This window comes from Felis catus, chromosome D3, assembly GCF_018350175.1.
Source record: "Felis catus isolate Fca126 chromosome D3, F.catus_Fca126_mat1.0, whole genome shotgun sequence".
Classification (NCBI taxonomy): Eukaryota; Metazoa; Chordata; class Mammalia; order Carnivora; family Felidae; genus Felis; species Felis catus.
Window position 1 is genome coordinate 68,216,519 of NC_058379.1, and position 22,431 is coordinate 68,238,949.

A 22,431-nucleotide genomic window follows, 5' to 3' on the forward strand; every position below is an offset into this window, starting at 1 on the left:
AGGAGACCAGTATGAAATGTATTGCACCAACCCACCAAGCCAGCCTCCGTTTTAATCGATGCTCAAGACAAATGGGGTTTTATTTCTAAGAGGCAGCTGTAATGGAGAAAGCTGGAAAACTAGGTGGCCTGAAATCCACACCCAGCTCTCAGGTCTCACGGTAGCATCACTGTATGGCCAGCCGCCTCGTCCACTCAATTTCTTGCCTGAACTTCGGGAAGCTGCCAAACAGTTGGGTCTGACCTTCTTGGCTTTGCCTCTGCCCTTCTTTGAGCCAGACAGACAAGCAGGGAGATGGGCCGGAGAGGCAGGGGCGGCAGGAAGAGGTTACGGGCCTGCACACGAACAAGCAGGGCACCTTAGTCAGACAGAAGTGACACGCCAGCTGAGAGCATGATATCATAAGCAGCACCGCTTGGCAAAGCGAGAAAGAAAGCATGGTTTGCACTCTGGACCCTGGTCTAATCAGCTATGCAGTCTTGCTTAATAAGACTGTTTCCTCCTGCCCATCAAAATCCTAACCATGCTTCAAAACCCACCTCAGCCACAGAGCTGCCCTCATTCTCCCACCCTCCATGCGGTCCCCCTTCTGAACATCTATACCAGTTTGCCACCTAATTTCGATGCTGTCTCGTATTTTCTTTTTCATCTTGTTTTAACGGACATTCACGCCTTCTCCCCGATGAGGGACTATATTTCTTTTTTGAAAAATGTTTACTTATTTGAGAGAGAGAGAGGGTGGGAGAGGGGCAGCGAGAGAGGGAGAGAGAATCCCCAGCATGCTCCACGCTCAGCAAGGAGCCTGACTCAGGGCTTGATCTCACAACCATGAGATCTGATATCAAGAGTCGGTCGCTTAACCAACTAAGCCACCCAGGTGCCCCAAGGGAATATTTTCCTTAAGGTCAGGTACCCTATCTTGTCCCAGACGTCCCCACAGCACCTAGCAGTGCGTTGGGCACATATAAAGAGCAGAATACACTGTGGCTGATTTGTTTAAGTGTTTGCAAAACACAGCAGTGGTTGTATTGCTTTCTTTTCTACACCGGGAAATCCGAGAGAAGCCGGCTTTAGCAAACTGATTTGAAAAGATCTAATTTCATGTAGACAGACAAATACTGATCTAGAAGTTGCTACTAGAGGGATGAGGCACTTGAGCAACTTACACCATCTCTCATGGAAGGATTGGACTAACTGATCTCGAACAGGCAGGGATGAAGGATTGCTCGGAGGGGCACAAAGGTACCTAAAACTATGTTCCCCTAGAGTTCAAGGCTTGCACTCTCTTGTCTTGTTTATGGGGCTTATTTGGCCTCCCCCTGCTTCCAGGCTTTATTTGGACCAAGTTACACTTCGGCCCAACCCTGTCTGAGTCATCATACTTTCTAAATAATTGCCCTGTGGTCTGAACTGATGTGCAGGCTTGAGGCTAACAGTAGCAGGCTAACGCGGCATGCTGCAAACACGTATTTTGCCATTTACTCATACAGTGATGATGCCCAGTGCCTTTTAACTGTTTCTCTGTGTGTGCACGCACGCATGTATGTGTTGTGGGCCTGCCCGAGGACCCTGCAAGCACTTGAGGGTCTGGACCACCTCTGTAGAATGGGTCATAGAAGGGCAGGGTAGGGACACCGGGACTAAGACAGATGAAAAAGACGTGGGCTCAATTCCTAATTCTGGGGCTTAATCCTAGCCGTGCGATCCCGAGCCAGCCCCTTGACTTCTGATGCTGGGTTTTCTCGAATCTAAAGGGTTGTTGCAAAGATTAAAAATATGTGTGAGCGCTTAGCACAGTGCCTGGCTTAGGAAAAATCAATGAATGGTAGGGAGGGTCGGGATGCCTCTGCGTATTCCCCCGAGTGGGCTTATAGCCTCGCCCCCATCCAGGCCACCCTAGGTCCAAACCCCGGCCTCAAGAGGCCTGCTGGAGGCACATTCAAGTGCAGTGAGGCTCTCTCCTACTGAAAATAGAAGAACTGGATCCATACCAAAAAGGAGAGAGCTCAGAGGAGAAGCAAGCAATCATGCTCCTTAATGCCTTATCGAATCTGCCGAGCCCAGGACGGTACCCGACACACAGATGGGACTTGATACAAATTTTTGGATGAATGGCCAAATGAGTGAATTATCTGTTTATTGATTTGCAGGTCTCTCTGGAGTCCCTTCTCCACCTGTGGGTATGCCCTATGCTTAGTGAGCTGCAGTCAGAAGAGCCCCAACAGAAACACATTCTTCGTGTATTTAAAGGTCCCATCACTGATGCTCGATAAAACTAGGGACGTCCACAGGAAGCCACAAGGCCTGGACTGGGAGCCCAGATCAAAGAGCGTTGGCTGGGTTGTCCAAAGATACCAGTGCTCTTTTCTGTTTTTTTTTTTTTTTTAATTTTTTTTTTCAACGTTTATTTATTTTTGGGACAGAGAGAGACAGAGCATGAACGGGGGAGAGGCAGAGAGAGAGGGAGACACAGAATCGGAAACAGGCTCCAGGCTCCGAGCCATCAGCCCAGAGCCCGACGCGGGGCTCGAACCCACGGACCGCGAGATCGTGACCTGGCTGAAGTCGGACGCTTAACCGACTGCGCCACCCAGGTGCCCCTTCTGTTTTAATTAAAAGCAGTAATTATTTTTTTTTCTAACTACAGAAGTAATTTATGTCCATACTAGAAAAAAAAAACTGGAAAGCGCAGAGAGGCTAGAACAAGAAAATTTTAATCTTAAACTTATTGTAATATTCACTTACTCCAGAGCGTCTCTACACATAGATCCATTTCTATCAGAATGGAATCATACCAAAACCACCGTGTCCTTTTTTGTTGAGCAATTCGCTTTGATCATTTTTTTCCAAAGTACTACATATTCTCCACAGAATTTATTTGTCTTTGGTCTAGAAAAGTACTTCATTTTTTAATTAGTTTTTCACACACACACACACACACACACAGAATAAAAGGCACGGTCAAAATCACACAAACAGCAACAAAGAATAATAAATAGAATGCAAAGTCAAAGCCCCACCACCACCATCCCGTCACAGCCCCAGAGGTAACACTTAGAGGCCAATATTTTATAGCTGCTGGTGGTTGTTTAAAACCTGTAATCACAGGGGCGCCTGGGTGGCGCAGTCGGTTAAGCGTCCGACTTCAGCTCAGGTCACGATCTCGCGGTCCGTGAGTTTGAGCCCCGCGTCGGGCTCTGGGCTGACAGCTCAGAGCCTAGAGCCTGTTTCCGATTCTGTGTCTCCCTCTCTCTGCCCCTCCCCCGTTCATGCTGTGTCTCTCTCTGTCTCAAAAATAAATAAATGTTAAAAAAAAAAAAATTTAAAACCTGTAATCACAGCATATCGCTCACCTACTTAAAATCTTCCAACAGCTTCACGTTCAGAGTAAATTCCAAGCCCCTCCCCACCCCCCGGGGTCTGCTCTTTTAGGGCCTCCACTGCTCCACTGGCAGAATAAGACCCACACTCCACCTTCTCCAAGGTGGGCCAGCCCTGGCAGGGGGCAGCTACGCCATGCATATGCCTGTCTCCAAAAGGCACTGCCTCTACATCTCCCTGGGAGCTGTGCTCTCCCTACAGGGGGAAACCGAGGCGCACTGAGTGGCAAACCATGCAAGAACAGGCCGCCTCTGGGGTCCCTTCTCTGTCCTGAGGCCTCTGCGATGAACAAAGGAGCCTTTCTCTGGCTCTCACATTCACCTTCATGTGGTGCAGGGTCACATGTGTGAGGACAAACTGACGAACGGCGTGGGTGAGAGAGCCCATCTTCTTCTTCATCTATAAGAATGGAGTGAGCGGGCCGGTTCACCAAAATCCCCTCCAGCGCTACCTCTGTTCCAGACAAGCAAAACCACGGCCACCTAGGGGACCGCCGCCACAGACTGGCAGGGCCCTCAGGGCGGAGGCGGCCCCGGGGGAAGGGACGTTCTCTGAGCTGGACTCTGGCTAGGTGGCACTTCTCAGTCTCATGGATGCTCAAGAACTCCATGAAGCAGGTCGTTTGTAGCCTGGTTTTACTCAACAAGAAAAAGGAGGCTCAAAAATCTTAGATATGCTCAATATGCTCAATTCCCCACTGCCGGTAAGAGGCGCAGCCAGGAGCTAGAGCCAGTGGGTCCCATCCTCGGGCCTCTGTTATGCTCTGAGTATACTTTTTACTTTTTGTTTGTTTTGTTTTTTGAAGCACCTGTTAAAAGACCTTATTACAAACGCATGGAAATATTTTAGGCTTAACATGTTCTAATGCAAAACAGTAGACTCTTGAACAACACCAGTAGTTAGGCGTGCCAACCCCCCCCATGCGGTCAAAAACCCACATATAACTTTTGATTCCCCAAAAAGCTTAACTAACAGCCTCCTGTTCCAAAAGTCTTAGCAATAATATAAACAGTTGATTAACAACGCTAAAATAAGCGAGGAAAAGAAAATGTTATTAGGAAAATCATCTTAAATAATACCTTTACAGTGCTGTACTATATTTATCAAAACAAAAAACAAAAAAACCCTGCCTGTAAGTGCACCTGCACAGTTCAAAACTGTGTTCAAGGGCCACCATATAATATCCAACTCACTGGATTTTTTTTTTAATTTTTTTTTTCAGCATTTATTTATTTTTGGGACAGAGAGAGACAGAGCATGAACGGGGGAGGGGCAGAGAGAGAGGGAGACACAGAATCGGAAACAGGCTCCAGGCTCCGAGCCATCAGCCCAGAGCCCGACGCGGGGCTCGAACTCACGGACCGCGAGATCGTGACCTGGCTGAAGTCGGACGCTTAACCGACTGCGCCACCCAGGCGCCCCTCACTGGATTTTTGATAAGCAATTCAGTCAACTATATATTCTATAGGAATTATAAGAAATTTTTCTATAGGAAAAATTCTTTTATTAAATTGACGAGACATGTTAATGAATTAGCACATTCCTAAAAACAATACAGAATCGATACTCTGACCCCCATCTGTTATCGATGAATCATGGCCTAACATAACCCCCATTCTGTCTACAGCCAAGGCTCTGAAACGTGTGAGTTCGTCAGAACCTCCAGGAAGGCTCATTACACTACAGCTCACTGGGTCCATCCCTAGAGCTTCTGGTTCCGGGTATCTCAGTAGGGAAGGGCCTGATCATCTGCATTTCTCAGAGGTTCCCAGGAGATGCTGATGTTGCTGGTCTGAAGACCCCAGTGAGAGAACCTTCTTGCCCATCTAGCTCCTACTGGCTCAAGCGTTCAACTGTTCCGGCTGTAACTGCCACTGTTTTACTGTCACCACTTCGCTCCTGTGTTCAGGGTAGGCTGTCTACCTACTTCTCCCGCTCTGGCTCCCAGCACAAGGGAGAGCTTGGCTTTCTGCCCCATTAGTTGGCTTTCTGCTCCACACCAGCTGGCAAAGGCTGAAAGAAAAGGCCTTCGAAGTAAGCATCCCAGCAGGGAGAATTCCCTATGATGAGCCCTTGGATCAGAGGAAAGGCTGTTCCCCTTTCAAAGCATAAGATCTTCCCTTTCCCCCATACATTGGGTGTCTATTAAGTACTTGCATCTACATACAATTGGTTTCTTCACTAACCTTTTTTTTTTTCAAAGCTTTGAATTCTTCAAGATGAAACGCTCTTTTTTATCCCAAAATATAGCTTTTTCAGAACTTTTTCACAGACACACACACACACACACACCAACAGAATGCAACCAGGATTTTAAATAGTGGTTTCTGCACAGAAGTCCGAGAGCATGCAGCTATGGCCGTGTTTCTCTGTTTGGCCTGATTTCTTGCTTGGAGTTGTCAGGTATAATCAAAGGATCGCTGCTTTGGGAATAAGGAGCTAAGTTTTGGAGTTCTTCACTTGATCCCCACTCCTTTTAGGGTTGCTAGTTGACGAGAATCGCTTAAAAATCAGTTTTTTTCTTAAGGGGGAGCGCAGTGTCCTTACTGAGAGTGTTTTAACTAGCAAGGAGGCGCCCTGGAGCCGGGCTGGGGAGCTGCTACACTGGACCCCTGTAAGGAGACAGATGGGCCTTTGAGGACCTCCATCTTGCCTTTCTGCCCACGTCTCCTGGGTGGTGCACGTGAGGCCATTCCAGCAGGGCAGCGATGACAAGGCCCTGCCCCTGGACTACACAGGCAGGCGACCCGGATCCAGTCCCAGCTCCACGCCGAAGAAGAGTGTCCCTGGGTCACTTACTTGAGCTCCAGGATGATATTTGGTTGTGCATCTACAGGGGGATGGGCCCAGATGACCTCAGAAATCCACTGCAGCAATCCTGTTCTGTTAGCAAGAACAGGAAATGGTTTTGGCCAAATGCGCTAATGAATATGCTTTTGATGTGACAATACCTTGGCGTTTGTGGACTGTGCATGACCAGGGAGGAACGGTTGTTGTCCAAAAGCTGAAGAGCCCCACCTGCCAGGGCAGGACCTTGTGGAATCAAGGTGGGGGTGCCCTCCTAGACTCTGTCCCCCACCACCCCATGGGCCTGCTCCGACCACCACACTTCCTGCCCACGTGACTCCCTTCGGCACAGAGAGCGGAGTGAGAGAACATCCCTGCGTGGGCTGTGTGGGACAAAAAGAATCCTTTCCCTTTTCCTCCCCCTTCAGTCTGGACCTCACTGACACCCCCCTTTCTTGACATATACATATTAACTTAATATATATGTCGTTAAAAATTAATCACCGAATTGCGAACCTAAAACAAACTGAATCCTATGGCGTGTAAATTATACTTTGATAAAGCAGTTAAAAACGTTCCTTAAAAATAATTTTTTAAATGTAAAGTGTTCAGTTGATTTTTCTGCAATTCAGCTAAGGGGACGCTGGTCCAGACACTTTTGAGATGATCACACACACACACACACACACGCGCGCGCGCGCGCGCGCACACACGCAGGACTAACACAAATGCTCAGAACCCGGGCAGAACCTGAAAGGCATCCCGAGGTCAGCAACAACAGGCATCTGAGTCAACGGACGGCTGCCGCTTCGGCAGCCAGAAGAGCGATATTCCTTCGCCTTCGGGAAGCAGGGACCCTCCCAGATACCCCCAAAGGCATACAGTTCGCAATCTTCAGGGCGCCCTTGGCAGCATTTACTTTCTGATGGGACATCGAAAGAGCAAAGGAGACCACACAATGAAGAAGCCACTAGAACCCCTTCCCAGCCCTGGCCTGGTCTCTCCGGGCCAGCAACCCCCAGGTTAGCCTTGCAACTGTGGATTTTGGCAGTATTTCCACAGCATCCATCACATTTGCAGACTTTTACAGTCTGGGTATTTACTACTCCTTACACTTAAACAGGGTAGAACAGACTTCAACTTGGCATCCTTTTTTTGTTGATGTTGTTCTGAACTTCAAAAAGAAAATCTCCCATCTGACTAGTTTTAAAATTCAGGAGACTTATACCTGTGAGATCTTGAAAATGTCTAGGTTACTTTTCTTCCTGCTGCTCTATTTTGTTTGGTCAAATCGAGCACTGCCAGTGGCAAGTGCTCTAATGATTGATTAGAGGGTGGGGTGTGGGTGGCTGGATTTTCTGGTGATGTTAGAGTGAGACAGCAATCTGTGATGAGCGAGTCAAGTTGCTGAGCTACACCAGAGGCATGGCAGATGACTGAAGCCTCAGGCCGGGGGTGAGCGTGGGAAGCAAGGGACCCAAGCCAGGAAAAAATCAGATGCAGTGGGTTCATTTAGTTTGACAAACCTTTTCTTTGTAATCATCTGTAATAAGACCACAGTATATTGTGCCGTGTGTATGATATATTCCGAGAAGGTAATGAAGTCTGGGGGACAGGCAGCATAACTCAGCTCCCAGCTAGTAAATCCTTGCTTAGAAGTAAGCTAAAGTCAGAGGGGTGTGTGTGTGTGTGTGTGTGTGTGTGTGTGTGTGTGTGTGTGTAAAAATTATGGAGCTGGTACATTAGCAAGGGCAAAAATTAGCCAAGTTCTACTACTGCATTGAGATTTAGAACATCAGAGTACAGTGACTACATTTTTCTGTAGAGATCTTTACAGCTATTTGAAATTATGAACCCATAATATGCAAATGCACAGGGCTAAGAAATACACATTCTTGGCAGAGACTGAAGATGTTATAATGTGTGCTGTAAACGGCAACGCATGTGTGTATAAAATCCATGCGCACATACTAACTGGTCGATTATCCCCTCTAAAACCACACATAAATTCTCTTGACAGGAATTGGAATTTTGCACACATCCCAAGAATGAACAGACTCTTAATGTGCTGTGTGTGTATGGATGGAGTATGAAAAAAAAAACAACAACAACAACAACAACAGAATGGGTCACTAGGCTAAGAGAGCTTTCTGAAACTCAAGCGTGGCCACAAAGGAACGTGGGGCTATAGTTTCCTTTTGAACATGATATGATACTATTAGTCGTAGTTGATAATATTTATTAAGGTCTGGGCTCTGTGACAGCCACTATACCCGGTGTTTACCACTTATGATCCCATTTAAGGAGGGAAGGAGAGAGAGAAAGAGAAGAGGAGAGAAGGGGTGTGTGTGTGTGTGTGTGTGTGTGTACAGGCAACCACATAGTCCTATTGAAAGGCTTTACCCTCTGTCAAATGGCTACAATGTAACAATTTACAATGGTGAAAATGTTACATTGTCCGAGAGGCAGGCAAGAAGGGGAACTAGGTCATCCAGGTACTTGGTGGCCGGGGCAGGGTCCTAGTACAAAGATGTGTCCTTTTGTGGTGACACTACTTCAGACCTGCAGCCAAAATCTATGCAATGGCCATTCCTGAGCAAAGAGCAGAAAACTAGGCAACCGCAGTCCAGAATCTGAGAAAGAGGTAACAAATTCCCAAAATAGAATGTTGCTGAGTCAGGTCTGTGCAAATGCAGGGTCTTGAAAATTGTAAGGAAGGAAAAGAAAAGCCTTTAGTTAAACAATGGCTTTTAATGACTTCTGCAAATAGGTGCCGCTCAGCCAGGTGGCTCGGTCTGGTGCATCAGAATCTGTCATGAGAAATTTCTGGCAAAGCAACGAAGACAGAACACAGTGTGATTTAGTTTTCCATAATGTAAGCAGAAATGTTACTTTATCAGATAATTCACTTTTACAACGTTCCTCTCAACCCCCACCCCCGTCAAAAGCAGTTTAAGAAAATATCCAGGGCTCCAGGTAGACAAAGGCAAGCTCATACTCCCCGATCTTCCAATGGCTGGCAGGACAGCGAGGGGGGTTTTGCCCTCCGCTTTCTCTTCTGTACGACCCGGCCTGTGCACACAGTTTCTGAGTTTTGGAAACCAGCTGAAGTCTGATTTGGCAGATGATCTGCAGAATGGGCACAAGCACATCTAACATCAGAGGGCAGCCAGAAATGGGAGGCACTTCCTTCCCTCGGGGAGCTTTCTATATTTTGCAAAGTAGAAGCAAGGAACCTGAGATGGACATCAGTTCATCCGCTGAGTTTTGAATCGAATAATGCTTCATCATGGCACAGATTCCTAAGTCACAGATACCAATGGTCAGGAAAATAACAGGCAGGCTTTTTTGTTCAAGTGGTTTGTATTTATTTGTAAATCAGTACTAGGTCAGAGAAACCTTGAGGTTACAAAGATGGGTATAAATCCTCTGGGGGAAGCTTATGCAAACATAGGCCTTGGAATGGGGTCCTTGAATCTCTCCAGAACATCTCACCACCTAACCATTGCACAGAATTTCCTAGCCCCCCCAAATCCTTTCTTCTGTTTCTGTCCATGCATCACCCCAACAACACGTATTGTTTGGCCCACATCACACAGAGGATAACAAGAGACGAATTCTCATCCTTGACGAATTCTCATGAACCACAAAGTCATGAGCAAGTGGTTCTCATAGAAGTTGAAATAGAGAACCATCCATCTACAGAATTCTAAGACATGGGTAAAGGCACACCTCTGGGATTTTAGTGACCTGGTATTCCTATGTGCTGGTAGTTGCATTTTTACAACAGTGTTTTAAGTAGCTCCCAAAAAAGCAATTTCCTAAAATGCCATAGGAAACAGATATTGGTCAATGAGTAAAAAATCCTCCCAGTTGGAAAATACAAATCAAAACCACAATGAGATACCACCTCACACCTGTCAGAATGGCTAACATGAACAACTCAGGCAACGACAGATGTTGGCGAGGATGCGGAGAGAGAGGATCTCTTTTGCATTGTTGGTGGGAATGCAAACTGGTGCAGCCACTCTGGAAAACAGGAGGGAGGTTCCTCAAAAAACTAAAAATAGAACTCGCCTACGACCCAGCAATTGCACTACTAGGCATTTATCCAAGGGAGACAGGTGTGCTGTTTTGAAGGGACACATGCACCCCGATGTTTATAGCAGCACTATCAACAATAGCCAAAGTATGGAAAGAGCCCAAATGTCCATTGATGGATGAATGGATAAAGATGTGGTATATATATACAATGGAGTATTACTTGGCAATCAAAAAGAATGAAGTCTTGCCATTTGCAACTATGTGGATGGAACTGGAGGGTATTATGCTAAGTGAAATTAGCGAAAGACAAATATCATATGACTTCACTCATATGAGGACTTTAAGAGACAAAACAGATGAACATAAGGGAAGGGAGGCAAAAATAATATAAAAGCAGGGAGGGGGACAAAAACATAAGAGACTCTTAAATATGGAGAACAAACAGAGGGTTGCTGGAGGGGTTGTGGGAGGGGGGCTGGGCTAAATGGGGAAGGGGCATTAAGGAATCTCTTCCTGAAATCCTTGTTGCACTAGATGCTAACTAACTTGGATGTAAATTAAAAAAATAAATGAAATTTAAAAATCCTCCCAGTTTGCTTCTAGACTGAAATACATGTTTCTAATCATTGATAGGAAGTGGATTATTTCTTCCCAAATTCTTATTGTTTAACGCAAAGGTCAACAGGATGACATCCCCTGAAGCATACCAGAACTGAGCTAAAGCAGGTCAAACTAAACAATAAACAAACCAACAAACAAACAAACAAACTGGACAGAGGGGATAAACACCTTGTGAGTTAAGATCTGCTGACCCTTAACTTGGGAGTTAACAGCTTGGAAGTTAAGCCTGACCCCCCCTTAACAAAATGGATTTCCTCCTGCGTCCTACCCAGGCCTTCCTGCCGAGGGGACACTTCTTCAACGAGCATGACACAGGTCATGTTGAAACTTACACCATCTCTTTACATCCCTCCCTGAATACTCTCCAGGAAACTCAGTGTCCATTTAAGTGAAGCGTAAGAATAGGGGTTCTGGAATCTGAACAGATGGGCAGTGGCTGAGAGAGGCAGCAGAGAGGAATCAGGGACATGACGTCCCAAGCTGTGGTCAGAAAGCCTTGCTGCTCGCACACAGCCAGTCCGCCCAGAGCCCCCTCCCGGGCACCCCGTACCTCCCCCTCCCCCACCACCTGCCCAGCACATAGTAGGAACTCCAGAAACACGGGTTTAATACACGACTGCCGACAAGGCAACTAACTCATTTTCCAGAAAGTTCAATGCAAAAACTTGTCTATTCTCCTCTTAACCCTCAAACAGGCAAGCAACTTTATTCTTTGAAATTTTATTCTCTATTTTGCGAACAATAAATCAGCAAATTTAAAATGCTGTCAATGTGTCGATAGAAAACTCAAGGATTGCTTTCGTAACAAAAATCATTGGGTAAAAACCAAGAGTATTATAGGGGCGCCTGGGTGGCTCAGTCGGTTGAGCATCTAACTTCAGCTCAGGTCATGATCTCATGGTTTGTGGGTTCGAGCCCCACGTCAGGCTCTGTGCTGACAGCTCAGAGCCTGGAGCCTGCTTCGAATTCTGTGTCTCCCCCTCTCTCTGCCCCTCCCCCACTTATGCTCTGTCTCTCTCTATCAAAAATAAATAAATGTAAAAAAAAAATTTTTTTAAACCCAGAGTATTATATAAGCAAAAGACTGGAAACATCTAAAATCTCTAACTCTAAGGGGCTGGTTCACTGAGTCAAGGAATACCCACACAATGGAATCTATGTAGTGGAAACAAACAAGCAAAAAACAACGAAGAAGTTCCTTATAGTCGGAGAGTCAGATGCGCCCAAGATTTTGTGTTCGGTGGAAAATGTAAAGTGAAATATAGGGTGTGTGGTATGCTTCCATTTGGGTAAAAACCTTCAAAAATACAGACACATGTGTACGTATACCTGCACACGTGTATACATACTTTCTTGTATGTTCGCAACGTGTCTTTACGCTGAAGAGACCAGTGACAGCAGTTGCCTCAAAGTAAGGGGACCGAGAGACGAGGAGAGAGAAAGATGTTTCGTTTTGAATACCCTTTTGTACCTTTTGAATGTTAAACCATGTAAGTATTGACCTATTCGCAAAAATTAAATTAAAAATTCAAGGCAAACAATGTGTGGAAAAGTAATAAAAAATCTAGTTTAGGAAAACATACAAGAGAAATCCTCATTTAAAAAAATGGTTCACGGCAGCCTGTTGAGTCATCTGTAAACTGTGGAGGAGACGAAATCTGGGGAGGAAGCCCTGCGTGGCAGAAACGATGCCCCGGCAGCCGTGGCCACCTCTGCGGCCTTGACAGGCAACCAGAGGGCGCTGGGGCCTCTCTGACCCTCCGTCTCCTCATTCGTGAATGGAAGTGTTTGGACCAGCCCTTAAAGCAGGCAGGCCCCTTCCCCGTGTGGGAATCAGAGGTCCTCAGGTAGATACACCTAGTCACTTGATGAGCGTCTAATTTAACAAGAAGAGACACTCCTTTAAAAAGAGAAAGAGAGTCTGTCTGGGGCAGGGCGATAAAAACCTCAAATCCCTCCTCGCCAGAGTGCAATAAAACCAATGTGTCTAACTTCGGGAGCTTAAAATACATTTGCGGACACACCCTTCCCTCCAAACACACCTGCTGCCTTTTTCCTCCCTCTTCCCACATCCTCTCTGGACAGGCCGAGTGCCCGTTGATGACAGAGCTGGAAGATTTCCTTTTTTGTTCTAATGTTTCCTGCGGGCCCCTCCCCTCTTTTATGCCTGCCATTCACAGCCATCTGGGATGACCCAGGAACAAGAAGCCGCTTCAGGATTTAAAGACAAGGAAAATACGTAGCTTTTTACAAATGATAATTAGCACTCAGCTCCCTCCGTCCCCAGAACATACTTTTAAATAAAGGCAACGTAATGGTGGTGAGAGGATATTGGCCATTGCTAGGGAGGCTTACGTGTCTCTCTAAATTCTCCAGACAGAACTTTCTACCACGTACTTGAAAATGTGGGGCCTGGACAATCTCTCTGCCGCCCAAACTTTCTCTCCAAGCCGCATCTCCAACCTCTTCCAAGTTAGGAAGTGGCTGAGTCTGTTTTCCATGGCTTTCTCTTAAGAAATGAGAGCCAAGAATGGTTCTTGGAGGTAATGCCAACTCATTTTACAGATGGAGAAACTGAGGCCCGTACGGGTGGGAAGGCTCCCTCAGGCATACACAACACACCCGCCATTGGGCCAGGACAAAAGTCAGGCCCCGCAAGCCTTTGCTTCTTCCCTAAGGTACTGGCTTTCACTCGTTCCTGCCCAGAGACCCAGCTGTCTTCCCCCGCCCCACCCCGTAACACCAGCCCCCCCAGACCGGCCCACCTGACCCGGGCCTCAGGCTGGCTGCGCTGACCCGGGGGACCGCTGAGCACCTGCAATGGGACAAGGGGCACATGGAGAAATGGTGACACTTGGATATATTGGGTTAAACTAAATGCATTTCCTTTTCACTTTTTACTTCTGCTTCCTTTTACTTTTTCTTTTTTTTTAATGTGGCTACTGGGAAACTTAAAATGACATAGATGACCCACGCTATATTTTTACCAGGCTGCCCCGCTCCAGGTCATGTGCTGTTACCCATTTAGCTCCCAGTCAGCAGAACTGACCTGCCCCATGTGCCACTCTCTGTGTGGCCAGTCTCTGTTCTAAAGACCAACTCATGTCCAGGAGTTGAGGAGTAAATAATGTGCCCCCGCCAGTGACATCTAGAACGAGCCTCTGAAGCCTCAGGGTGATTTTCACAAGCGTATCTCCCCTTCCATGGGAGGGACGGAGGGAGGGATTCTGGCACCCCTCACGTGACATTGATTCTACCCTCATGAACAGTGGCTTCCCAATGGTCATCTTTCCTGTAGACGGGATTTTTGTCCCCTTGAAGTATGGTGGTAGCTTGGGGAGGAGGAAGAAAACAGTCTTAGATGTTTGGGGGCCCCAATCCCCCGCCTTCCCTCCGCTCCCTTCAGGTTTGGAGTCGAATTCACAATCGCATGAATAACAGTGGCTTCCACGTTATACACGCCTCAGTCTTTGTCGGGAGTCCTGCCGCGTCTTTGTATCGTGTCATCTCATTTCCCCACCCACCCCGTGAATCTGGAGTTCAACATTTTCTAGACGAGGAAACTAGAGCTTTGAGAGGTTACGCAGCATGCCCAACGTGATCAGAAAAAGTGGCCAAGCCACAGGATTCAGGTCTGATCAGCTCCAAAACCCATGCTCCTCACCGTCCCTTAACTTCTCGAGGCCTCGGTGTCCCCACCTGCAGTACGGCCATGGAGGCAGGGTGGAGCTCTGTGACCCACGAGGGCCCATCCTCCCCGGAACTGGGTTCTGGGCTCATGAGGAGCCGCCATTTTGAAGGGCCTCCAGGTCCTGGTGGAGCTACACCCCTCATGCTGGGCTGACAGACTTGTTCTCTCAACTCTGAGGCTCCACACAGCCCGCTCTCCTGCCTGGGTGCCCTCTCCCTCTTGTCTCCAGGGAATTAAGCATCTCTAGCCCCTTATATCAACACTCCACCTAAACGTCACCTCCTCCAAAAACCCCCCAAAACTGGTAAGTCAGAGAAGTGCTTCTCGTGTTGCCCTTTCCCGCTTCCCAGGACGTGACGATCTTCCTCACCCCTTCACCCCCAGGGCCCTGCCCTCCCTTGTCAGCCAAACTCACCCCCCAAAGAGGCCCTGACATGGCCAGACATGGCCTCATCTTCCCAATCATGGTCTCTCCTCCCACAGGAAGGCTTCTGCATTTCCTTCATTCAGCAAAATATTTCCTGAGCACCTAGAGTGCAGTGGGCATTCTTCCAGGCCTTGGCAACATGGCGGTGATGGTGACAAAGCCCCTGGGCCCCAGAAGGAGCGAAGGTTGTCTCCAGACATTCATGCCCTAAACACACTAATCCAATGATGTGGGCTCTTACTTCTCAAGATTGTCCTGCTATTTTTACTTTTAGGTCAAGGAATGATTAGTGAATGGGTACTGGGTCTGTTTTTTTGCAGGCATGTAATAGTTAAATCAAGTATGATACGTAATTTGAAGGAATGCTACACATCTATTAAAATATGTTTCCATAGAACATGATGGCGTTGGTAAATGTGATAGAATGCTCAGTAAGGAGATATGGTGATGTCTCTCTTCACACAGTGATGGAGAGAGATAAGGAGTGAGCAGTAACTTCCTAAGTGCTTTGGCCATGTGTTGGGGGTGGGGACTGTTTTCCTAATTTAAAACGTAGAAGGTAAAGCTCACTGAAATCTTCTCTGCCAGTGGGGAAATGTGGAAAATACATTTTCTTCTAAGTATCAGGGATTCACGGTGGGAATGGCTCAGACTCCCAAGAGAAGAAACCTTTCCGTTTATTAAGAGATGGCATGAGGGGTGCCGGGGTGGCTCAGTCGGTTAAACGTCCGACTTCGGCTCAGGTTGTGATCTTGCAGTTCGTGAGTTCGAGCCCCGCGTCGGGCTCTGTGCTGACAGCTCAGAGCCTGGGGCCTGCCTTGGATTCTGTGTCTCCCTCTCTCTCTGCCCACCCCCGCTCACACACTGTCGCTCTCTCTCTCTCTCAAAAATAAATAAACATTAAAAAAAATTAAAAAGAGACGGCATGAATTTGGAACACCTGCGTGGCTCTGTCAGTTACGAGTCAGTCTCTTGATTTCAGTTCGGTTCATGATCTCATGGTTCCTGGGATTGAGCCCTGCATGGGGCTCTGCACTAACAACACAGGGCTTGCTTGGGATGCTCTGTCTCCCTCTCTCTCTGCCCCTCCCAGTTTGCACGCTTGCTCACACACTTTCTCTCTCTCTCTCTCTCTCAAAACAAATAAATAAACATTTTTGAAAAAAGAGATGGCATGAGTTTTAAACGTTTCAGAAAACCGCATTTAATCTTAAGATACATTTATACGTGTGGGGGGGGGTGTGTGCGTGCACACACATGCGTGTGGGTTTTGGTGGGAACAGGAAAAAAGACTAGAAGGAAACGCACCAAAATTAGGGTGTTGTCACAGTTTTTGGTTTAAGTTTACACATTCCGATATTCTCCAAAGTTTCTATCGTGACTCTCATTGCTTTCATAGTCAGAAAAGAAGCGGTAAACTGAACACTAATAGTTTTTTAATTTCCTCATGAATCTGTTTTTACAGGCACCATGGCAGTGGGGTTTGGGAACCAGCAGGGTGCGAAACACAAACGAAATCCCCCGTTCCTGCAGGGCTGAGAGCACCCCTTGGCCCTGACGAGAAACCCTCCCTCCATCCACGCTGGCAGCCAGCTGTCCACAGCTGTTCCGAGGAGACTGCGAATGAATGGAGCTGGTGGAAAAACACAACATTCCTGACTCTCCAAGGATGGCATTATGCTTGGAACTCTCGCTCACCAAAGAAGTAAATAAACAGAGAGAGAGGTGGCAGCCAAGCCGGCCAGAGGAGCTCCAGGCCTGGAGGCGGCTCAGCTGCCAGGGCTCCGGACCCCTCACATACCATCGCAAAGAAGACCCCTCTGCCTGAGCCAGCCGGCCTTGTCGAGTCAGGGCTAACGCCAGGTGGCCATGGCCCTCCCGGCCTGTGTCTCGCGAATGCCATCTTCCCTTCCTGCCACCATCAGAGTCTAGGGGAGCAAGTTTTTGTGCCCATCGGCTGAAGAGATCAGAGGGCAGGGCCCCCGGATGGTTCATCTTCACAGACCCCTGGCACTCACTGGCAGGCCCACTCACCATCTATCTCCTTGGGCACTGCTACACACCAGGTGCTGTTCTGGGGCCAAGGACACAATGGGGAGCAAAACAGACCAGGTCCCTGCGCTCATGGTGCTTACGTTCTAAAGGGAGAGACAAGCCAGAGACAAGAGGAAAATCAAGAGTATATCCGAGAGAGAGGTGGGTGCTATGAAGAATGTAAGACGGGGTGCTGTTTCAGCTGGGACCTGAATGACAAGGGGTGGGGCGGGGGGGGGATGGCGGGCAACTGGGGAAAGCTCTAAGGGAAGGACACGCCACATGAAAAGAAGAGTCAAGGAGAAACACATGGGCTTGATGTGTTCGCAGAACAAAGAAGATCCAGCAGGGTGGAGTACAGGCAGTGGAGGGAGTCCCCGAGGCAGGCAGGGGCCGGACCCCAGGGTCCCCACAAGAGAGTAAGCAAAGGAGTGGCCCACCTGCCTGACAAAAGGAAACTCACTCTGCTTGATCTGTGAGGTCGGACTGGGCTTTGGCACCTTCTAGAAAAAGATTCCATCGCTGTCTGCTGCTCCCAGCATCTCTGGCCGTGTGAAATGGCCAATCAGCTTGGCCCAGGGCTCTCAAAATGCCTGTGGAAACCTGGCTCTTCTCACGCACACCCCGATTCTCTGCCTCCTTGGCCTCCCCGTGCCAAGGCGTGCTGCTGGCGGCAATGAAGAAGCAAACCTGACCGCCCTCCACCCACCCACCCACCAGTGCCCCCCAGCACTCGCTCAGCAAACATTTGCAGGGCCCAGGACCGGCGCCGGGTGCTGGGGGTGTGATGACGAGCAACACACAAGCCCCGCCCCCGAGACCCCCCTGCAAGTGATGCCCGGGCCAGGTTCCGGAGGCACCACCCGCGGCCAGGGGCTGCCTGGCACCCACCTCTCCACGTAGGGCCCCCCGCTTGTCTTCTCTCCCTGGCAAAACCTGCCGCGAGCCCCTGAAATGGATCTGATGGGAGGATTAATTCACTGCAAGGGGCTGAACCGAGAGACAAGCTCAGTGCCTTGCTTGCTTCCTCCACCACCCACCCTCATTCTTCCCTCCACCAACCCAGGGGGAAAATATGCCCAGTCGCAGGGATGAGGTTGTAACCAGTGGCGTGACAGATACCGCTTCCCTGAAGACAAAAGAAGACTCAGGTGTTGGTCTGAAGAGGGTCAAGGCGAGGGGGACCACAGGGGTCCAGGGGAGGGGTGGGCAAGGAGGGAGAGTTTGCGTGCAAGCCCCACACCTCCCTGGCCAGCACCACACAGAAATGCTTCAGCTCATGGTCAGGGCGAACCATATCTGCTACGTCGCTTTCAGAATCTCCCCGCACATAAAGATCATTATTGCCTTATTCAGAAAAGCCAAGTCCCCCACTTTTGCAGATTCTTAAGTTCTGCCCTGTGAGGTTTCTGGGGTAAGCCTCGTTTTGTGTAAAGGAGGGGGGGCGGGGTCAGAGCCTGAGAAACAGTGCACACACTGGCTCTAGAAAATCTTTGTATCTTAAAACTCCCAGAGCAGCCGAGGTTCCAAGAGGCCCCACAGGACCCCTCCATGCGGGTCAGAGTTCACAACAATACCCACCATGCAGATGGGTGGTGGTTTTCTTCCAGTGAGGCACAGCTACCCTGGGGAGAAGTCACCACTGAGGATGGTTCCAGACCCTTGAGTCTCTTCTTCCCAGGAGGAGAGGAGGGGTTATAAATAGCCTGGACTCCTTCAGCCCTACACAGGCACAGATCCCACACCCCCGCCCCAGCCTCAGCCAGCTGGTCCCTCCTCCCCCAAGTTCCCACAGCCTGCTATAAGAGGGAGGAAACTGCTCACCCACTGCGGGGGTGGGGAACATCAGAGAGAGTGGCCTCCCATGAATTGTCACTGTAGCCCCACCACACCTCTGCACCCTTCTGCAATGGCAGTGCTTGGAGAGGGGTAGTGGGCAATATGTTCAGGCGGCCTCTTACCCCAAGCACCTCCGAAAAACCCTGAGCTGAAGGCCCAGAGTACGTTAATGCACTCCATGAAGTGTAGGAATAACACCCTCTCCTCTCTCTGCCTCAGCTTCCCCGTCCGTAAGACAGACAAACGGCTGGGCTGAACTGTGCACCTGCTGGGGATGGCCCTGACATTAGCATGCAATGAAAGTGAAAAGACACTGTCCAAATGTAACCCCGGACTGTCATGATGATGCCCGGTCTTGGTCTCATCTACAGGAGCCCCAGTCACAGCTGGGGAGACACGGATTCTTATCTGCTCACGAGAGCAGAAGAATTCTGCTCGGTGGCATTGCGTGAGCCTTGAATTCCTGATACTGCATGCCCTTGAAAGCAATAAAACTTACAAAATATTCTCTCTCACAAGTCCCTTCTGACTAATACAGATCGACACAGGCCGCACCCACACCTAGTTTGATTTAATATGGTTCTGCTGGACGTACATGACAATATATATCGAAGGATGAGCATTGCCCTAGAATAGTTTGATTGGGGAGGGGCAGCTCTCTCAACAATCAGTCTGTTTACCATTCAAATCCTTCCCACTCATACACACTGCTAAGAAACAAGTGGCTAAAATCTAAGTGGCCAACTCCCAGTTCTTTTTAATTAAGACACTTTGTTTGCTCAATAAAATACGGCGTAAAAAACATTTACTGAAAACCCACTCATTGATGTCTAATAGCTGTGTCAAACACTCATAACAACATTTATTCCAGCACCCCCAGATAATAGCCCATCTTTCTCATTTGGTATCCACAACAGCACAACATTTGTGTCCAAGTGTAATTGATCCAGAATTGGGCTCCCTTTCAAAAATATCTGTAAAACCTAATTACCAGGAAAACAGAGTTCTGGCATCCTACGGAAAGAGGGTGCTTCACAATGAGACAAGCTGCAAACTCATCTTGGCCAATCAAGCTGCATTATGTTACCAGAGGAGTTTGAGGAATTTGGGGTGATGAGGGAGCAGGAAAAGTTGGAATAGAGTCAGACTGGAATCTTCAGTGATAGTCCTGATTTTTTTTTTCTTTTTTGAGCCAAGGGCAGAGGACAGGAAATATATACCACATTAGCTGGCAAACATGGATGCAGAAAGTACCAGACAATGAGCCCGCGATCGGCTTGGGGTGTGGGTGGCATTTCTGATCTCAGGCCCTACAAGGCCTTCCTTGCCCAAGGAACTCTCTCCACCCTGGTCTGGGAGGCTGATGTCATTTCTAGTCTCCCGGGGTTTCTAACCGCTGTGACAGGTCACTTTCCCTTGGGCCTGAGTCTGCTCATCTGTAAAATGAATGTTCCTCATATCTCTAGGACATCTTTCGGCTTCAAAATTCTGTGACCTTTTTTAAAGCAAAGGGCACGCTTTCTGCTCAGGGACTCCGTGGGGTTAGGGGACTAGGGAGCGGCGGCGGGAATGAAGGACTCAGTGTTTCCAACCACCTCTCACGCAGTTCTGTGCAGACTTGCACCAGGTGGGTATCAAACCCACTCCGGGGATAAAGATTCCTTTCAGCCCAGGCCGGACCTCCCCGGGTGGTTCTAACCTCGATGCCCTGGATTCGACAACCGGCCAATGAGGAAGCCGGCCAAACCGCTGGACTTCTCTCCCAGAGCCTCTCTCCCAGAGCGGACCAGGGCACATCTTCCTCTTCGGAGGGGTGCTCTCTTCCCACCTTCAGCCTCTTTGTGTCTCAGAGACCCCAGACATCCCAGCCCGAGCCTTGCCAAGCATGCAGTGAAGCTCCCCAGGCAGGGAGCACACACAACCGACTCCGGGCTCCCCTCGGCCCTGGACCCTCCTCGCCTACGTTTGGGTAGGAACCTCCACAGCTGGTTTCAAAGGAAAGGAGAGTTGCGGCTGCTTTGCCTTTTCTTTGGCTCGTCCTAAAGAAACAGACAAGCAGCCCGAATAACAAAGCAGCACAGCGGCCAGAGACGATTCGATCTCAAAGGAGCAAGAGATACGCACGCCAGGAGCGAAGACAAGCGCGGTTCCTAGGAGGAGACCCCGCGCTGCCCCGTGTGGGCGACAGGTAGCGGGCTGGCCTCAGTCTAACTTTCCCGAGGCACCGAGGCACGGCGCGCGTGAGCCCATTTCGCGAGGCTTCCCAAAGGACAGCCGCGGGAGCCCCGAGGTCCCCACAAGGGCGCCCCCCCACTCCCGGGCAGGGACGGCCACGAAGCCCGGGAGCCGCGTCGCGAGATGCGGGATCCCAGACTTTCCAGCCCCCTTTCTCGTCTTCAAGATGAGACAGTGTGAGGTGCGGGTGCCGAAGTCTCAGGAAACCGTCACTCTCCAAAATGCTCCGGCGCCTTCCCGGCAGAAGTGCGGTAAAACTTTTGGCAGGAACCACCTGTGGCTGCCGACGGGCCCGCCCCGTCCCGGCCCGGAGGCGCCGCCGAGCCCCGGGCCGCACGCGTCCGCAGAAGTTCCCCTCCAGCCCCGCGCGCCACTTCGCTCCGGGCCGCGGTGCCAGCCAGGAGGCGCGGCGCCCGCTCGCTGGCTCGCTCTCCGCTGGCTCTCCCCTCCTCCCTCCCTCCTCCTCCCGCCTCCTCTCGTTGCATGGCTGCCGCACGGAGCCCCTGAATAGCCACCGCAGCCCCCCGCCTCCTGCCCGCCGCGCTGGGGGCGCCCCTGCCCCCGCCGGCGCCCCGGGGCGCGCGGACCGCCGGCCTCCTAGCAACAGCCCCGACACGGCTTGCCGGCGTCGGCGATGCGGAGCCACCCTCCGGGAGCCCCGCGACCCCCTGACCCGCCTCGGCGGCCGAGGTGCGGGAGAGACCGTGACCCTCGCCGCCGGTGCCCGAGCCCGGCGCGCGAAGCCACTCACCTCTGCGCGCCACCAGCCCCGCGCGCCTGCCGCACTTGGCGCCGGGCCGCGGTCCTCGCGTCCTCCGTCGCCGCCGCCGCGGTCCGTCCGTGCCTGTGCGCCCGAGCAGCGCGGGCCGCGCGCTGTCAGAGTCTCGTGGCGGGGCTGCGCCGGCGGGTGTGGAGCCGAGCGGCGGCGGCGGCGGCGGCGGCGGCGGCGGCGGGCGCGCGGGCAGCTCCTCCCTCCCCGCGCCGCGCCTCCGCCCTCCTCGCGCCCCGCCTCCCGCGCCGCGGCTGTCAGCCCCGCGCCCCGCGCCCGGCGCCCGCGCGGCCCGCGCCACCCGCTCGGGGGGCGCACGGGGCTAAAGGGCCCGGATGTCTACGGTCGCCTCTCGGCGCGCCCGCCCCCTCCTCGGCGCCCCCTCCCCGCCTGCCACACTTGCACTTGCTGCGCCCCGACCTCCTCCCCGGCTCCGCGCAATTTCTATTTTGACAGGAACTGTGGCGGTGGGCGGCGCGGCGGGGGACGCCCCGGACCCGCGGAGGCGGCGGGCGGCTGGCAGGACCCCGGCGCGGGGGCGGAGTGGGGGGCCAGGCAGAGCCACCATCCGCTCGGGGCTTTTTTTCTTTCTTTCCTTTTTTC

At 50.4% G+C, this 22,431-nt stretch overlaps 1 protein-coding gene across 1 annotated transcript in view; it reads right to left on the reverse strand.

Moving 5' to 3' along the window:
* Window positions 1–22,004, reverse strand: part of ZBTB7C (zinc finger and BTB domain containing 7C) — a 353,805-nt gene extending 331,801 nt beyond the window's left edge. Inside the window, exon 1 of the mRNA XM_023241972.2 lies at window positions 21,811–22,004. The gene's annotated coding sequence lies outside the window, so the exon portion shown is untranslated. The remainder of the gene's footprint in view (window positions 1–21,810) is intronic.
* Between the last annotated feature and the right edge of the window lie 427 nt (window positions 22,005–22,431).